General features: G+C 45.4%; 1 pseudogene; it reads right to left on the bottom strand.

The window, feature by feature from the left end:
* Window positions 1-6,756: 6,756 nt before the first annotated feature.
* The window catches only part of LOC123170579 (putative disease resistance protein RGA3), a 28,587-nt pseudogene continuing 14,889 nt past the window's right edge, over window positions 6,757-20,454 (bottom strand).

The raw sequence follows: 20,454 nt of genomic DNA, 5'->3' as shown, positions 1-20,454 counted from the left end.
AAGGTAACTATGCAGTAAAGTAAGAAGACAGCAGAAGGATACCTCAGATTTTTGTTGAATCTGGTTGACCATGGCAACCTCGGCGTCCCGGCTCTTGTGTACTTGGCTGATGTAGCCAGAGACGAGCTCTCCAATGCTCAAGTCGGTGTAGCTGGAGAGGTCCAGGTTCACCCGGTGGGGCTGCAGCAACTCCCTCTTTACGGAGCATTTGGCCAATGCGGTCGGTCTTCCCGGCTCAACGAATTCCGTCCGGGTGATTACCACGTCCGGGTCGTCTGCTGGTGGAGCTGAGCCGGAGGCCTCCGGGTTAACCGAAGCTTCGGTCGTTGCCTTGGTAGTCGGGGCAGGGGCCTCAGGTACCGTGTCCATTGGAGTGGTGGCTTCGGGGGCGGAGGCAGCTGGCGGCTCTTGAGCCGTCGCCTCCGGGTCAGGTAAGTCTGGCACTCCGGCTGACCTGGTCTTCTTCGCTCTTTTGGTGAGCTTTGCCTGGGCACTGAAAAGACAGAAGTGTTAGGCACACAAAGAGTAAGTACAGACAAAGGTAATGTAAGAAGATTGTTGTTACCCGGGCGCAGTCTTGAAGGCCGGCAGATTTGACTGCATGGAGTCACCCGAAGATGGGGAGGTCTCCTGATAATTGGAGTCAGAAGAGTTGAGTGGCTGATGGATAACACCCGCCAACGGATGAAAAGGGTACAAGTGAGAAAAAACCTCAGTGCGACGCTTCCGTGTTGCGTCGGGTAACCCGGCGGAGAGGTCGGTGTCCTTGCGGGCCCGGGTGTGATGCCGGCTTTCGTGAACCTGCTGCTTCAAAAGAAATTGAGGGTCTTGATGAGCTAAAGGATGTGAAAAGCTTACTTTCCGGGTTACTCTTCGGACTTTCAGCTGTGGCGAGGGCTCCGAGCCGGAGGAAAGTGACATTACCTCTTCAACCACCGGGTTACTGGCGCCGGTGTCATCCTGTCAATGAGCAAAGTGTTGATAAGGAAGACAGCAACAAACAACAAATATAACAAAAATTTAAAGGTTTAAGGGTTACCTCTGACTCGGAGCTGTCGCTTAATTGCATTAGCTCCCAAGCAGTGAGTCTGCTTCCCTTTTTGCGAGGGGCGGCTTTCTTGGCGGCTTTCTTCGCCTTCCTGGCCTTCTTGGCCGCTTCATGGTCATATTTGACCCGCCAGAATTTGTCATCAGCCTGAAAGATACAATGATTGATTCTTAAAACAGTTCAGATCAAGGTTACATGCAGAAGAAATTGAAAGGTTAAAGTCAGCGGCTTACCGCTGGGGCTGGATTGGTCTTGCAGAAGGGGGCTAACCCGGTCCTTCCACAGTCTGCCAGACTCTCGTTTAACAGAGCCTTGGTCTCTTCCTCTGCAACGTCTTCTGGAAGATCATTGCGACTGTGCCTCTGCGGGTCATCTTTTCGCCCGGTGTACTCACACATTAAGCCGGGGCGGCGGCTCAATGGGATCACTCGCCATGAGATCCAGACCCGGACCAGGTCAATCCCGTTCAGACCGTTGCCTAGCAGGGCCTTGATCTTATTGATAGTTGGGAGCAGAGGCTGGCGTTCCGCTGCAGTCAGTTTGTCCGATAGCGAATGAGTCGGCTCTAGACGTGTTGGGCGAAAGCCTGGCAGCGGGTTCTCGTCAGCCGGGGACGTATCTTGGCAGTAGAACCAAGTCATATTCCAGTCCTTGGGGTGGCTCGGCGGCTCTGCGTAAGGGAAAAGATAGTCCCTGCGCCGCTGGATGGAGATGCCGCCTAACTCCAGACTTGGCCCGTTGGCACACTCATTTTGGCGGTTTAAGTAAAACAGCTCTCTGAAAAGCAGCAGACTAGGCTCTTCTCCAAGGTACACTTCACAAAAGACTTAGAAGTTGCAGATGTTGGATACGGAGTTGGGTCCTATATCCTGGGGCCGTAAGTCAAAGAAGTTGAGCACGTCCCTGAAAAACTTTGATCCGGGCGGTGCGAAGCCCCGGCTCATATGGTCTGCGAAGATCACCACCTCCCCATCCCTTGGTTGTGGTTTCTCTTCCGACGGGTCAGGGGCACGGTAGGACATGATTTCCTTCTTAGGCAAATATCCGGACTTAACGAAATTGGCCAGGGTCTCGTCGGTGACGTTGGACCTCATCCAGTTGCAGGTGATGGGAGCCTTGGGAGGCATGGTGAAGGTTGGTGGTCTATGATAAAGAGAAAAGTGTCCGGGTTAATTATAAGCCGGAGGTCTATCGTTCAAACTAAGATGGCGGCTTATGAAGGGGACTAATGATATATATATATATATATATATATATATTCAGATATAGTGGGTTATTTAAGCCGCAGGGGAATTCAGAGTAAGTTGGTTATCTACGGCTTTCCCGCAGTTAAGCCGGAGGTTTCTACAGAGCATGGCTCCACGACTAAGTCCTAGCTCAAGGACATTTGCCGTGACAATTCCACGACACAACTCGGTCATATGCTTTACTCATATCCACCTTTACTGCCGCAAATGCTTCCTTTCCAGCCCTTTTATTCATAAAAAAATGTGAGACCTCGTATGCCATGAGAATATTGTCAGTTATCAGGCGTCCGAATTTGATCTTTTGTGAAAGAACAAGGATACTAATGCTCGTTCGTCGCCGCCCCTGTGCAGGTCTCTCACGCGTCAAGGCTGCTTCGTATGGGTGAGATTGTGCGGTTGTGTGAGAGTGGACGATGGCAAATGGAGATAAGATCAAAGAATCCAAGAGCCGAGCTGAATATTGACTGGTATGTGTACCTACCAGTGGCCCCTCATTTATTTGCAACCATACATCACTGTTGTTGAATATATTATTATAATTTAATTAATTTTATATACTTCAAAATACTCTGTTTTACCTATAATTAAATGTTTTTAAACTCGCTTTAGCATTCACACTGTGTAAGTGCGGTGAAGTTTGTTTTTGTGTGTTTAATAATCTGTTTTAGACCATCCCGTGTAGATGGTGTCTAATTGTTCAGTTACTACCAATAATTATGGAAGGAAACATTTGCTCAGAAAAAAGGCAGTCAAAGGGGAAAATATGGAAAGCGCGTGAGGTTTGGTATATTCTTGTGGAAATGTCGTACAGGCTGGCAGCACTTCCTTTTCACTCGGTAAATATTGAAATATCAGTATTCAATCTAGGCTTTGAGTTTATCCTGCAACTTGCAGATACAAAAAGTTTTCTGTACCATCAATCCATCATCACAAGTGACTCCAACCAACTAATGCTGAACAATAACCAGCTTTGGGCATGTATTATTTTTCCAACTTGTTCCCACTTGTATCGCTAACGGTTCTGCAGCAATAGGCAAAGCGTTGTTTTCGACCTGTCACATGGCTTACTAGATGGGAGGCGCGGCACACGGACCTGGTGATCCTATTTTTTTTATTTTGCTATATGTCAGTCCAATTGTAGATTATACAACAAAAATTATAATTTGGCGAATTAGTTCAGTGGACCCAGAGTTATGAGATAAACAGATTTTTGTATTTGAGAAAAGTTGGACATGGAAAGGATTTTTGCACCAGCTTTGTTCATACCGGCAGCATTAATTTCTACTGTTATGATAGTAGAATAATAAATAATTGAGAAGCTGGACATTCCTCCGTGAGGAAAAACCGATGACACGACCATCATAGTCGCATAGGCTGCAAACATATGGATGAGAACGATTTTAAAACATCATTTTTTTAGTGAAACAATAGTCTGAAGTTTCTGAACTATGTCGGAAAAAAAAAGAAGCAATAAAAGATACACAATGGGTACATCACTATTGTTTTGGCTGAGGTGCAGATCAGTACTCGACACACAACATAATCATGTAGCCAACACACATATCTAGTCAGAGGTCCACTGCTTTATTCATATGGGGTGCTGCAGTGCAGGGCTCATTAATCTGGTACCACTGATGCGATGCAGTATTGGCGCGCTGCGTTTAACGTATCAGACACAATGAACTGGATTGGATTCACCAACAGCATCTGAATTTCTTGGAGTATGAAACTACAATAGTGAGAGTGTAGTAACACCTACTAGATGCAGCCGAAAATGGGAGAAGTCAATCTTGCTGAAGCTGAAGGCAACAGGGCCAAGTTGGAACTGAAGAAACTGAAGCTCCGTCAGCCGGCGTAGTGCAAAGCTTGAGAGAAGCAGTCATCAGACACAAGAGAGAGATATGGAAGTTGGAGCCCGCAGGTCAGCGAGGGTACTCCAAGAAAATTCTGCCAAGAAAATTCCGAAGAGGCACACGCTCCTGCCTCGATTCTTTTCATGATGCAGCGGACCAAATGAAAACTCAATTCACCATCTAAGATGGATTGTGTAAGGTTGCCAATGCGACAAGGTAGAGCGGGCAAATGCAACTAACAACAGAATCTAGAAAGTTCTAAATTTGGTGTTTGCAAACCAGATGGCACATCGTCACTTACTCCTAGCAATGTGGAAGCACAATAATCTGTTTTTTTTAGCACAATCTGTTTTTCTTCTCAAAATGGAAGAAACACTTTCCAGCAAGTAATGACCTAGACCGACCTAGCCCGCTAATCCCAGAGGACAGGCCAGTGCTTCAAACCCACACCTTCTGCTGGTGGGCCTCTGCTCATGCGTAACCGCATCTCTCGCTTCCTGCTCCACCGTCGAAGCGCCGCCGCCGCACCGCCCCTGCAGGTGCGCTCTGCCGGGGAGACTGACTGCAGGCAGTTGCCCCCCACCCCCAGGTCGTGGTGGCCAGATGGGGGCGGACGAGAGAGGCGAGGCTTCCTCGACCGTTGCTCATTTCATGCTGCGGAGCCTTTCAGTTTCAGAGATCCCAACCTGCAGCTACAGGTACGCCGAATCATCCTACGTGTTAGCATTCCTGTCATCAATTTGTATCCACAGAATTTGATGTGAAAAAATTAGCCGGGACATTTTACCAGGGATCTCGTGCGTATACCAAACTGGTATCCAAGTTATCCTCACAGCCACCAACCAAGTCGCTGTCTAGTCTGAATAAACAATTTTCATTTCTTCAGCCAATAGAACGGAAGCAAATACTCCACATAAATATTTAAGTATCCGAACTTTTTTTTTTGGTGGATTCAGATTAAGTAGCAAGTGTCATTTGAGCAGTTTCGACATCTCATTATGCAGGAGAACATGGTGCACTGTGCTCATTTTATTTTGAGCAATGCTGGGGATAAATTCAGCAGAGAGCCAGATACCGAACGTACGTACCTTCCCAATGGACCAATCACTTTGTTGATCGCTTGGAGAAAATATATGTTTTGCAGAAGAAGAATTGTTGTCGTCTTGCATAAGAAGGTTGTCAGATAAGTAATCAGGTTGATTATGAGGGTGGTGGTATATGGCTATATGGTATGCAAGAGGAAAGTACAAGGTTGTGGTCACATTATCATTTACCAGAAACACACTGGGCCATTCATGGACTCTATGGATCTGCAGTATCAGGTGGTGGCATCAGAATTCAAGCGTACAAACATGCGTGTTTCTCTGCTTCGGTCATGCTCTTGAAAGCCTGTCCGAAATCCAACTTTTGCAGACCTGAAATCGTTGGTAAATTGGCATTGCCAATCTGCAGTGAACCACAATTGGATGTGCTTGGCGTCAGTTAGTAGCAAATGTTCAGAACTACCCACACATGCACAGCCAAGAGCTTAACACTAAGCAGTTACAGGAAGTAGTAGAGATGAAGCAAGCAACAACATTTAGTTCCAGCATATTATCAGTGGATCCTAGCATGGGATCCATGACACGGAAGATAAATATACTCCAACCAAATTTGAACAAGCAAGAAGTGTGGGGTGTAATTAAGCACCTCAGTAGATGGTCAGGCAGGGGAAGTGGCAGACGGAGGTGCGGCAACCTCAAGAACGTGGACACCATGGGGCTCCCCGTCGCCAACGACATCACGCACCTCACCACCCAGGCCCAGGTCCACCTCGGCAAGATGCTCGCCGATGCATACATCGCCATCCTCTGATGATTAATCCAGTACGTAATCAGTCAGTGTGTGTGCCTGCCTTCCTGATTAGTACCAGTGTTCACTGGAAGAGTTGATTGGTGATGATTAGTTGTAGACAACAGCTGAATAAATTTGCTCTTGTCTGTAGTAGCAGTAGTAGTAGGAAACTTCATGTCAGGCTCCCAAAGGCGGGGGCGGGGCAGACACGAGGTCAGATTATTGCTACGGGGATTGTTTGTAGCAATCTCATCATCAGTACGGCATTGCCATTGTGCTGAAGAGAAATTCTTTGCTCTGCTTGAGCCTTTCGGAGAAATATAGTAGTAGTATTGGAGACACACCTGCTTGTGATGTACAGATTAAAGCAACGAGCTCGTGTACGAAATGGGAGTGCTTCCAACTGCTGGTTGGGCCTCTGCTTCCACACACCACGCACGCCTCTGCTTATTCCTGTCGTCTCCTTGGGCGCATTGCAGCCAAATCACGCCCCCGGCATGCGCTCTGGCAGCGAGGACCACGGGCCCTGGGAGGAGGACGGAAGTTGCCCCGGGCCACGGCACGCACAGCAGCAGGAAGGGGGCGGATTGGCCATTGCTCCATTCATCGCATGGAGGCTTTCCTAGATTCCGAGCTGCAGGTATATCAAATCATCGCGTTAGCGTCGCATGTTATCACTGAATCCGATGTGAGAAACATTTATTTAGACAAAAGGGAGATTGATTTTTTACCAGGGCAATCGCAGCTTGGATGTCCATGACGCCGGGATCAAAAATTAAGGTAAACATATAAACTTATCTCCGAGAGAGGAGACCAAGTGGAAATACTTCCCACCTTTTCTGAATGGTCTTTTCAACTTTGGGCAGTCAATTATGATTAAGCATTTGAGGGTTGACAGCCGCTCCACGATACAATGCGGGAATTCCCTTATAGCCGGACAACTCCAAATCGTCATAGCAGTGAGGCCACACATCCCATCGGGCAGTGTTTTAAGGTCACTACAGCCAATCACACTGAAACTCGTCAGCCTGGCAAGATTTCCAAGGTTCCAAGGCAGTGCAACCATACCGTGGCAGTGTGCAATATACAATTCCTCCAGGGACGGCAGATGGCTCTCCTCCATAGACAATGAAGTGTTCTGCTTTAGGTTGTCACAATTTCTGATACACAGAAAGCGGAGGCGATCCAAGCACTGGAGCTCCTCTGTTGGCCAGCGGACAAGATTGTTGCATGTGCAAATCGTCAGACTTTCCACGAACTGAAAGCATTTCCAAGCCATAAGATGTGATCTGGACAATCCAGAGCTTCTCACCAAGCTATTGGGCCCTTCCAGAGTCAAACTCTCAAGTTTTTCCAGAGTTCTATGACTTTGGCTTTGCTGGGTGTCTAGAGGCAACATGATTATTTCTTCCGGAGACCCAAGAGTTAAACTGACGAGATATGGCCAAGAACCCAAATGGATGCTCATGAAAACTAAACTGACTATATTAGTGTGGACTCCAACTACTGTCAACTTGCTGACAATGGGGGTCACTGGAATACTCGCAAGCTTAGGGCAATTTTTTATCCTTAGCTCTTCAAGCATGGGGAACGTCACCAAGCTATCACTAGGCTCTCCCACACTATTTTCTGCCCATATCTCCAGGCTTGGTAACTCAATCAACTCCATCTTCTTCAACCCAGGGAAAATTTGTAGAGGGGTAGTGCGTCCTCCAGCTTCCACACCAAGATTATTACATAATGTGGTCAGGTTATCCATCTCCTGTAGGGACAAAATCTCCAGAGATAGTGAGAGCCATACTACAGGTATACTCTCGCATCTTGGACAGTCAAAAATTAGGAGTTCTCTCAAGTAGTTAAACATCTGAGGCTTTTTCATCCATTGTGATATTTCTAGGCCATCATATCCATATATCTCCAACTTTTGGACATTACTATGAGGTTCTAAACACTGAAGCACTTCTTCCACCTCTTCAGTCTCGTCATCTATTTCTTGATCCCAAGAGAACAACAACTCAGTTAGATTTTTCTTTTGTTTGAGATTGGCCTCTTTTGCATTTTCCCCGCTCTTTATCTTACTCAAATTCAATAGTTCCAACCTATTGCTAAGGTGTTGCATGTCTTTGAGCTGCTCTATCCCCCGACCATTTCCAGTACCCACAACAAATATTGTTAATATGTGAAGGTTTTTCAGTACACCAAAGTTTGGAGGCATGCGTTTGAGACGAACACAACCAGAAAGATAAAGATGCATGAGCTTTCTCAATCTTGTCATGTCTTCTGGTAACTGTCGCAGCTTCCAACAACCTATGAGCTTCAATGTTTGCAAGTTGTACAACACACATATTGAATCAGGCAACCTAATGAAGCAAGACCCAGAGAGGTCAAGATATCGTAAATGTTTTGCATTTATGGCTTTGCAAGTGCCAACTGAAGAAGGGGGGCAATGCAATGCTCTTAGTGATGCCGATACTTGTAGCAACTTTCTAAAATCCTTGTGTGATGTGTTAATAGATATATCCTCTTCTGACCCATTAACCACATAATGTTCCACATCTGATCCTGAAGGATCTAACAAAGTGCGGAGGTATGTTCTGCCTTTGCATAATCCAGTGATTCGTTTTAATCCAGCCTCTGGCATTTGCATGTGACAAACATCTTTTAGCAACGCTTTCTGTTCAGTCGGGTCTTCTATACTTGCACATTCATATGTGACATCTTTTACTACATCATGCATTAAGTCGTGCATTTTACACACTACTGTCTCGTATTTTGTGTTACCTTCAGATTTGACTGCAACTTTCTTATCTTGGAGGAAGGACCTCCAAATCAACTCATCAAAAATGAATTCTCCTTTCTGTGTTAAATCCATTGTTCCCTCTTGAATGAATCCATTTGCCATCCATAGTTGGATGAGCATATCCTTCTGCATCTCATAATCCTTGGGGAAAATTGCACAGAATGCAAAACATTGCTTCATTTCAGATGACAAGTGTTTGTAGCTTAACTTTAGTATGGGCATGACCTCATATTTGCCTCCATCATTATCCCCAATATTACTTTCTTCGATGGCCTTCCATTCCTGTAGTTGTTGCTTTGAACTCAACAATCCACCCATTGTCTTGAGAGCAAGAGGCAACCCCCCACATTTATTGGCAATACATTTGCCGATGGTGACTAACTCCGCTTGCTCCTCTACACAATTGCTAAATGCTTTGTTCGAAAACAGTTCCCATGAATCTTTTTCATTCAGACATGCTAACTTATGTGGTTGAAGGGTCTGCATTATAGATGCAACTTTCTGGCTTCGAGTTGTGACGACTATTACACTTCCTGGTCCACCAACAGAACACAAAAGTGGCTTCATGACATCCACCCACTTCCTCTCATCTTCATTCCATACATCATCAAGCACGAGCATAAACCTTTTTCGGCCAATGACTTCCTCAAGTTTATTTTGCAATAGTTCGATGGTGTCAGACATGTCACATCTCTTATTGGCAGCCAACTCAATGATGGATTTCAAAAGATCAATGGCATCAAAGTTGTTGGACACACAGTGCCACATCTTCAACTGAAAATGTTTCTGGACCTCTTGGTTATTATAAGCCATCTTAGCAAGAGTCGTCTTGCCAAGACCTCCCATCCCAAAGATAGGCAGCACCTGTACCATCCGCTGATCTTGTTGGTCCAGCAGCAACTTCACCACCTCCTCCTTATCATTGTCTCTTCCAAAGATTTTGGTAGAATCATCCAGTTTGGAGTGTGTCTGCCGCCAAGGATGTTGCCACTCTTCCCTACGGACAGAATTCTCCAGGCCAAACTTGTTCATCTCCTCAACCAACTTATTGATCTTCTCGAGAACATTCTTGAGTTTCTTGCTCATCTCAAAACGGAAGAGCAGTGGACTACGGTGCGTTATGTAGCCGCGTACCTTGCGGAAAGTGGACATGCCGATCTTAGACTGGCGGCGCAACGCCTCATACTGGAAGTCGTCGAGCACGTCATTGGCCTCGTAGGTGACGGATTTGAGATCTTTCATCCAGCTCTTGACATAGTCATTTTTCTCGCACCTCTCCTCGGCATTGGCCAACTTGCACTCAACAGCTAGCAGATGGCGCTCGAGGGTTCGGCGGTCTTCGTCGAGGCCACACATGCGGGTCACCATCTCGACAAGTGTGTCTGTGGCCTTGCCGGCCACACCGCGCACTAGAGGGAGAAGCAGAGACTCTGCCATGATCTTGACGGTCGAAGGAACTAGAAACTGCAGCATATGAAAGAAGACAAGAGAGGTTAAGCACTGACAGAACAAGAACAACCTTGTAATCCTCCTATGGAACCAGTAATCATTATGCTCGCGGCTTCAAAGCGTGGTTACCTCCTTGTAATCCTCCTTTCATTTACTCCCTCCGTCCGGAAATACTTGTTGGAGGAATGGATGTATCTAAACTTATTTTACTTTTAGATACATTCATTTTTGTTCATTTCTCAGACGAGTAATTCCGGACTGAGGGAGTACTTTATTTCTTAGTTCCACAATAGCTTAGGATTTATAGCTCTCATAAAACAATAGAACATGAAGAAAAAGCGGATAAGATCAAGACAAGTCAGAGCATGCACCTCTTCAACAACACTAGGAATTGATCTTTTCCAAATCGCTGAAAGAGCAATGATACTGCTTGTCGTTCCGTCTTTCCCCCCTCTGCAGGTCCCTCGCACGGCAAGGCTGCTTTGGGATCAAGAAAGGATATAAACAAACGTAGATAATATCAAGGCGCGCATCCCCCCTGTGCGGTTGTTGGAGGATGGAAGCAAATGGAGATGATATCCAAGAGCTGCGTTGTATATTGACTGATAATATCAAAGAATCAAAGAGTTGAGATTTTTTTGCAACTATACATCACTATTGTTGAATACTTCTATAGTTTTCTTCATTAAGTTTGAGTTTATGCTGCAACTGGCATATACAAACAAATGTACGTATCGTCATCACAGATGACTCCAACCAAACAATCTTCAACCCCCTAGGCCTGCATCATTTTCTACGTACTCCCTTCGGTCCTTTTTAGTCTGCATATAAGTTCTGTCCAAAGTCAAAATATCTCTACTTTGACCAAACATATAAAAACAGTATCAACATTCACAATGCCAAATCAATATTGTTAGATTTGTTATGAAACGTAGTTTCATAATATATATATTTTGTATTGTAAATGTTGATATTTTTTAATATACACTTGGTCAAACTTTGCAATGTTTGACTTCACAAAAGTCTAATACGTGGAGAAAAAAAGACCGGAGGAAGAGCACCCGCTGTGAAGACTTGTGCAGCAGGAATAAGCAAGACATTGTTTTCAACTCCCTCCGTCCCATAATGTAATATGTTTTTTGACACTGTGTTTTACATTATGGGACGGAGGGAGTATCTGTCACTTGTTCTATGACGTACTAGGTGGGAGGTGTGACACACAAACGTGGTAATTGATCAGTTTCATATTTTTTTTTGCGACTATATAACTTAATTTTTTTTCATACTTATTTTTTGTGTTGGATACTGCTTCATGACAAACTGAAAACCGGAGATCGCGTAACCAGAAAGAATTTCCGTGGGGACAAATTGTACTATGTATGTTACGCCAAGAAAATTCTGAGAAGATGCTAGTGCATCAATTCTTTTCATTTTTTTTCTCAAAAAGGGGATTACTCTGGCCTCTGTATCACAGGATACACAGCAGACCAAATCAATTATCTACCTTATTTAGATTTTCATGACGCAGCAGACCAAATGAAAACTCAATTATCTACCTTATTTAGGTTTTTTTAGCACACTCCTACCTCTAGAGTTTAATATCAGTTTTACAATGGCCGCAGGATCGCACATAAAGTAAACTAATGGTGTAACGAGTCCCGCTTCGGTACAACCCCCTCACAAAATTTATAAAAAATGAGATATGGACTTTTGACTGATTGTATGTATTTTGGTATGTATGGTAGTGGACCAAATGAGAACTCAATTATCTACCTTAATTAGATTTTTTAGTGCACACCCACTTCTACCTTTAGAGTTTAGAACACCAAACAAACACTATTAGAAAAAGCCCCATTTGTCCCGGTTCATAAGGCCCATTTGTCCCGGTTGCCGAACCGGGACTAAAGTGTCGGTACTAAAGCCCAACACCTTTAGTCCCGGTTCGCCCACGAACAGGGACAGATGGGGCTCCACGTGGCCGCTGCGGCTTGCCCAGGCGGGAGGGCCTTTTGTCCCGGTTGGTGCCACCAACCGGACCAAAAGGCATCCACGCGTCAGCAGTTCAGGGACTGGGGTTTTTGTTTTTTTTCTGAAGGGGGGGGGGGGGGGTGGGGGTGTTTTGTAGGGTACTATACGTATAGAGAGTACTCGACACGCTAGCTAGCTAGTAAGCAAATGAAGAAAACCATTAAGTACAGAAGATCTTCATGAACATATACAGAGAGAAGTGATCGACCTCTCCTTCTCCGAGAGATTGGTCGAACAACAAGTTTTCGTATATCCATCCGACGCTACTTGCTACATATATACAATATAAGATCTCTTACAATCCCCTAACATCTGAACTCAACTTCCACATGGTATTCTCCGTCTTTGTCGATTACGTGGTCAAGAAAGAATCCCGCCAATTCCTCTTGAATTGCTCGTATGCGATCTTGTGGTAGGAGTTCATCTGGCATCTGCCACATCTAATTTAAAGAAGTGGGCCAATACATATATATGTATGAAACTCAACACAAATGATGGTAATAAATTAAAATTGTGAATATTATTGCTTACACACTTCATATTGTTTTCTAGAGTAGCCCCGCTCACAGGTCGTGTGGCGGATGAATCCGCAAATGTAGTATCCACAGTAATTATTCTCGGGTTCCTGTCACAACCACCTTACAAGAAATAGAGGTTAATCAAACTGATAAGCAAGCATGCTAAATGGTATTGATGAAACTAGCTAGAATCAATGGGAGATGCGTGGAACTAGCTAGTAGTACTTACTTTCGGGTGGTTAAATAGGAGCTTCACCGGCAGTCCCGGAGCTTGTGCGGTGAACTTTTTCCAAATCCTGCGAGAAAAAGAAAACAATTACTTGATATCAGGAAATGAACAAAGTTGCCGATATGGTGCGATAATGATCGATTGAACTTACTTCTCGAAGATTTTAGTCATGGTCGCATACTCCTCGGGATTTTTTCGTTTCGAGTCTATGACGGTTACTAGTCCCTGCTCAAGCTTAATCTCTAGAAGAATAAAGTGGAAATTGCGCACGCATGCATAAATCATCAATTACATTACTATAACCTCGAGTAATAAGGGAAACCGAGTATGCACAAGACAGTAACACTCACCTGTATCCGTAAGGAAAGAGTATTGTATCTTTGTTTTGATTTCGAAGTAACGATGCGAGCAAGTTGGCCTCGGTTTCTTTGGCATCATGTTTAACATTCCATTCATCCATGAGATTTGTGTTAATGAACACAATATCACCAATTTGTCTTTTCTTCAATTCGGCGATCTTCAATCTGCATAATATATTGAGGATAATTATATATACATGCAATGAAAGAGCTGAGCTATATATAGAGACTTATAATTACAGAAGTAGTACTTACAGACAGTAGCAAGTGATGATTGTTTTATCGAGGGCCTGTTGATTGAAAAACTGGAAGAACTCCTCATATGGAACAGACAACAATCAATTCCAACGAGGTCGTGCTCTTCTTTAACTCTCAGAGTCAAAGTATCCTTCCCAGACTTGATGCAGATGTCCATGTACCAATCATGGAATCTTCGCATCATCGTTGTTGGAGGAGGATGACCAGGTTTGATGAGAGGCTTCCCGTGCCTGTATTTGAATGTGTCCACCTCCATTGTATCAAAAAGTGCATCGTCGGGCATGTAATCTCCAGGATTGGTACTGGGCAGCATCCCCGGAAGATTAGCGACGATATCGCTAGACACCTTGAGCGGGGGGCACAATTGCTTCGCTTGTTCGCCTAGCTGGGGATTTTTTCCCACTTCTTCGTTCTTCTAACCTTCGATCACTGCAAGTACTTCCCGACTGCTCCGCTTCCTTATATGTTCTTTCAATAACACGGTCATAGTTGCTTTTGTGACGGAGGCGGTGATGCTCGCTTCAGGTTATCCAAAGTGTGCTTTGCTTTCACCGGATCTATCTTCTCCTCCGAAGGTGGATGTTTCTTAGCTTTTACCGTTTCGAAGAAGTCCTTCACTTGGGCTTCACATAGCTTCTGGTTTTCGTCCTCGCTCCTCTCGTATGGTAACTTCTTTAGAGGATTGAGAGACGATGGACCGAATCTGTATTGCCTCCCGCCTCAGGCTGTACTGCTAGACGCCGGAGCAGCCGGAGCGGCTGCGGCTGTCTTCTTTCGTTGCTTACGAGGCTGAGGAGGAGGCAGACTACTACGATGCGCCGGAGCAGCCGGAGCGGCAGCGTCTATGTTCCGCCGCCGTTACTTACGAGGCGATGAAGGAGGAGGCGGGCTGCTCGGGCGCGCCGGAGCAGGCGGAAAAGGAGGCGGAGTACTGCCGCCCTCACGCGCCGGAGCAGGAGGCGGAGTGCCCTGATCGCTCGCTGGAGGAGGAGGAGAAGGCGGAGGAGGCAGAGTGCCCAGCTCGCTGGAGGCGTGAAGTTCAGAAGCTTGATGTGCACCTTCCTCCATAGACATGGAGTCTTCAGAGCAAGACCCAGCTAAGTCTCCCCTTCACCTGTAGGGTGGTCAAGCTGGAGCTCCTCAAATCCCTCCGTTATTTCTTCCACCATCACAACAGCATAGCCTTGTGGAATCGGACGGCAGTGAAAAGTTGCTTCGGGTGAAGGAGGGAACACAGAGCCGATAGCCGCCTTGACTTTGAGGTTCTGCCATTGCGTCATAAGATGGCACTGGTGTGAATCCGTGATAGCATCCATGGGGTAGCTGGGCCCCGTGAAGTCAGGCTGCTGAGCGAGCTCGGTGGAAGCCACGCTGCATCTCCGCTGAGATGGCGGGGTAGCTTCTGGGGTCGTAGCTTGGGCAGGATCTTGCTGGTTCTCAACAGCTTGTCATTCCTCTAGCTTTCGTACCCTTGCCTGAAGCTGCTGTAGTTCGCTCTGCTCCACTTTCCTCCTCCTCTCTTGGGTTTTGTAACCACCTGCGTCGGGAAACCCAACCTTCCATGCAACGGAGCCTGGCGTGCCTCGTGTTCGTCCAGGGTGCTCAGGATTCCCAAGGGCCTTTGTGAGCTCGTCGTTCTCTCTGTCGGGAACGAACGTCCCTTCCCGCGCTGCCTTGATTGCTTCCTGAAGCTTCGTGACGGGTGTTGCAAGTTGCTCGTCCGTCCAACAACACTTCCCTGTTTCAGGGTCCAAAGTTTCCCCAACCTCGAAGAACCAAGTCCTTGAACGGTCTGGCCTTGCAATGTCTCTGGTTCGACCCCTTTAGCAATCAGGTCTTGCTCAGCCTTGTCCCACGATGGTCGGGATTTGAGGTAGCCACCTGACCCCATGCGATGGTGATGCTCCTTCTTTGCAGCATTTATCTTGTTTGTCGCTGACATCTTCTTACTCTGCTCCGATGTCTTGTGGGCCACAAATACGGCCCAGTGATCTCTTATCTTCTCAAATCGGCCGGTGAATTTTGGAGTCTTGTTTTTGTCGACATACTTTGATTTCAACTCATTCTTCCACCTCCTGAATAGATCTGCCATCTTCTTGAGAGCATAAACCTTGACCAATGGCTCTATATCTGGCTTATCCGGATCCTCCTCTGCCGGTAGGGTGAAATTTTCCTTCAGCACGGTCCAAAGATCAGCTTTCTGTCTATCTTCGACAAAAGAAACTTGAGGGTCTTCCTTCTTAGGCTTATACCATTGGTGGATGCTGATCGGGATCATGCCCTAACAAGAACCCCGCACTGAGCAAAAAATGCTTCCTTGGTCCGGAGGGGTTGAATCGGTTGGCTATCACGCACGATTTCTGTTATCGTGAACCTTTCATCCTAGCGCAACTTTTTCTTCGGGCCTCGTCTTGTTACCGAAGTTTGGCTCGATCCGGAGGGCTATAAAAGAAGAAAGAAGAGTTAATATATGTACATAAAAAAATTAATTCATCAATTAGCTAGTCAACATAGGCTTAATTAGTCGGACTTTGCAACAGCTGATCCCGACTCCGTTCGGTCACCGGAGCCGTCATCACGGTCGCCGGAGCCACCATCATGATCATAACTTTCCTCCTCCATTGTTTGATCACCGTAGCCTGCTTCCTTTCCTTCCGGACCTTCGAGGTCATTGAGAAACGACAAGACATCACCTTCGTCGCAGATTATGTCCCCCAATATCTCTTCTTGTTCGAAGTCTCTTTGTTGATCCATAGTTTCTACAAATATTACAACATGGCAATTAATATACAAACATGAGAGATGGATATATTAATTGTGGCAAACATAGACCCCTCGGCGATCCTCGACCCTCGACCCCTTGACGACGACCCTCGACCCTCATCCCCTCGGCGACCCTTGACCCCCTACCCTAGCTAGTTCCGATCCTCGATCGCTCGGATTCTCTTAACCTTTAAGGGATTTAACAAGATGGCGCCATTCTGGATATGCAAAAAAAATAGTCCCTATTTTTTCCTAATCTCATCTACCCTTCTATATGTCACGTTGTCTAGTGTCAAAGGATTCTTTACTTTGACACAAGAGAAAGTGCACATATAGAATGGTAGATGAAATCAGGAAAAAATAGGGATCAACTTAATTATGCACATCCATAATGTGGGCATTCTTGATAAATCTCTTATAAATCTCGAGAGAGTTTATCGGGTAGGGGCGGGAGGGCGTACGAGATCGACAATGTTTTATTTCTATGGTTTGGGTGTCCTCGAGAGTTGGTCGAGCGAGAGGGGGTTGATCGACGTCCCCCTGTCGACCCCTCGGCGATCCTCGACCCTCGACCCTCATCCCCTCAGCGACCCTTGACCCCCTACCCTAGCTACTTCCGATCCTCGACTGCTCGGATTCTCTTAACCTTTAAGGGATTTAACAAGATGGCGCCATTCTGGATGTGCAGAAAATGGTCCATATTTTTCCTGATCTCAAGAAAACCATTGCTTCATCATTTGCCGAAAGTAACAGGCGCATAACGGTACGAAGCTCTCCAAAATTGTTTTGGAACGGAGCCCCGGATAGGAGAATTCTCTTTTTGGTACGAAGTTCAGCAAGAGCCTTCCGAATATCGCTATTTGGAAGGCCTTTACTGAATCCGTACCAAAAAAGTGAATCATCCTATCCGGAACTCCGTTCTAAAATAACTTTGAAGAGCTTCGTAGCGTCATACGCCTGTTACTTCCAGCAAATGATGTAGCCATGGATGAGGTAAAAAAGGATCAACTTGTGCACATCCATAATGGGGGCATTCTTGTTAAACGGAGACCCTCGACCCTCGACCCCTCGATGACCCCTCGATCCTCGACCCTCGACGACCCTCGACCCTCGACGACCCTCGATCCCTCGACGACCCTCGACGACCCTCGACCCTCGACTCTCGACGACCCTCGGCCCTTGACGACCCTCGACCCTCGACGACCCTCGACCCTCGACGACCCTCGATCCTCGACGACCCTCGACCCTCGACACTCGACCCCTCGACGACCCTCGACCCCTCGGCGACCCTGGACCCTCTACCCTAGCTTCCGGCACCCTAGTTCCCGACACCCTCGTTCCGGATAAAAGATAAGAAGAGGAAGAAGAAGAAAAAATAGAGAAGAAGAAGAAGAAGAAGAAAATAGAAGAAAAAAAGAAGAAAAAAAAGAGGAGAAGAAGAAGGAATAGAGGAGAAGAAGAAAAATAGAAAGTTTTCTATTTTTTCTTCTTCTCCTCTTTTTTTCTTCTTCTTCGTCTTCTTATTTTTTCTCCTCTTCTTCCACTCCTCTTCTTCCCTTCTTCTCCTTCTTCCTCTTCTTATTTTCCTTTTCCCTCTCCTTCTTTCTCTTCTTCTTCCTTCTTCCTTCTTCCTCTTTTCTTCTTTTTCCTTATTTTTCTTTTTCCTCTCCACTAACCTAAAATCTATACTAACCTAAAATCTATAATAACGTAACATAAAAACATACATAATTTATATATATGAAAAAAACATACATCATACGAACAAAAAAAATCATACATCAATATACATCAATACATACAACAGCGAGGACGGCGACGACGAGGCAGGGGCGGCACGAGGACGGCGGCGGAGGCAGACGGCGGCGCCGACGGGCGCGGGGCGACGGCGTCGGGGCAGCGGCGGCGCGGGGCAGGGGCGGCGCGGGGACGGCGGCAACGATGGGCGCGGGCGACGGCGACGGCGACGGCGGGGGCGGCGTCGTTGTAGTCGGCGTCGTCGGGGGACAAATGAGATGAAAACTAAAAATTTGGATAAGTGTTGGACCCGGTTGGTGGCACCAACCGGGACCGATGCACCCCTTTAGTCCCGGTTGGTGGCACCAACCGGGACCGATGCACCCCTTTAGTCCCGGTTGGTGCCACCAACCGAGACCAAAGCCCTCTTTTCAGCAGCCCAAAGGGCGGGAAGCTGGGGCCTCTAATCCCGGTTGGTGGCACCAACCGGGACCAATGCACCCCTTTAGTCCCAGTTGGTGCCACCAACCGGGACCAAAGGCCTTGTGCTGCCCCGCGGCCAAATGTTTAGTCCCACCTAGCTAGTTGAGAGGAGCTGGGAGTGGTTTATAAGCCCCACTGCGGCTGCCCTGTCGAGCTCCTCTCAAATGCAGGCTTACTGGGCCTAATCACACACTATGCTGCATGTGGGCCTACTGGGCCTTCTGCGGGCCTGAATCCTGGCCCATGGTTGGGTTTCTAGTCGTATTCAGGCCGTGGTGGCCCAGTAGGTGGCATTTTTTTATTTTTTTCCCAGTTTTTTGTTTTGTTTTTTGCATTATTTATTTTCTTTTGTTTTTTGCTTTTTTTAATTCTTTTTGATTTTAGGTAATAAAAATTATAAACTTTTTGTTAGTGCCATTTGTTTTTTAATTTGAATAGTTTAAATTTGAATTTTTTAAAATTTGTGTGAATCATTAGTTTTTGAATAACTTTACTATAAAGATAGGTTTTTGAGTGAATCTTTTTCCTGCTGTTTAATATTACTATGTTTTATCATTATATTCAAAAATACATTTTGTTATTTTAGTTTCTAACAAAAAATTCTTTGTGATAATTCCTTTAGCAATTAAAGTTTCTAACGAAAAAATTCTTCATGAAAATTCTTTTTGATTTAATGTTTTGAACAGAAAATACTTTGATAATTTTGGTTGCATAAATTTTATATAATTTTAGTTTCAATAATACTAGAGGTTTATAATTTTTTTTTCAGTTGATTCGTTTTGCTATTGGAGTTTTATAAAAGCTTTTTAGTTGATTCTTTTTGCTATTGAAGGATATTATTGTTTTGTTTTAGTTGGTAATTGATTATTTTTAGTTCATTCTTTTTGCTATGAGTTCATGCTTTTTGCTATTAGTTCATTCTTTCAGCTAAATGACACTTAAATTGAAAAGCACTACAAATGAACTCTGAAAAGTTTGAAAGTTGGAATGGTATCATCATTTCACCCACATAGCATGTGCTAAAAAGACAATCTCTCTGGAAGTATCAGGGTTTCGGATGAAAACTCATATGTTACAAAGGGATTTCATTTGTTCACATGTAACTGCTGTGATATTCTAGATCAAAGGCATCATCATAATTGTTGTGGATAGAAAGTCTTCACTTTTTCTTCGCTTGTGTCCTTTGCTTATTGCGCCATAACCATGGATAATCTTCATCGTTTAACAGGGTGCTTGGGTCAGCCTTGACTTTGAAGGAAGGAATTTCATGAAACTTTTCATAATCTTCAGACATGTCTGTCTTGCCCTCCAATCCCATGATGTCTCTTTTTCCTGAAAGAACTATGTGGCGCTTTGGCTCATCATATGATGTATCCTCTTCCTTATCTTATCTTTTTCTCGGTTTGGTAGACATGTCCTTCACATAGAAAACCTGCGCCACATCATTGGCTAGGACGAATGGTTCGTCTTTGTACCCCAGATTGTTCAGATCCACTATCGTCATTCCGTACTGCGGGTCTACCTGTACCCCACCTCCTGACAGATTGACCCATTTGCACTTAAACAAAAGGACCTTAATATCATGTCCATAGTCAAGTTCCCATATGTCTACTATGTAACCATAATATGTGTCCTTTCCCCTCTTGGTTGCTGCATCAAAGCGGACACCACTGTTTTGGTTGGTGCTCTTTTGATCTTGGGCGATCGTGTAAAATGTATTTCCATTTATCTCGTACCCTTTGTAAGTCATTACAGTCGAAGATGGTTCCCAACGAGTACAGGTCATCAGAAACAATGTTGTCACCCCTGAGACGTGTTTGTAACCAACTGCCAAAACTCCTGATGTGTT

This window comes from Triticum aestivum, chromosome 7D (genome assembly GCF_018294505.1).
Source record: "Triticum aestivum cultivar Chinese Spring chromosome 7D, IWGSC CS RefSeq v2.1, whole genome shotgun sequence".
NCBI classification, from domain to species: Eukaryota; Viridiplantae; Streptophyta; class Magnoliopsida; order Poales; family Poaceae; genus Triticum; species Triticum aestivum.
The sequence above is the reverse complement of the archived record's forward strand: the minus strand, read 5'-3'. Positions and strand labels throughout refer to the sequence as shown.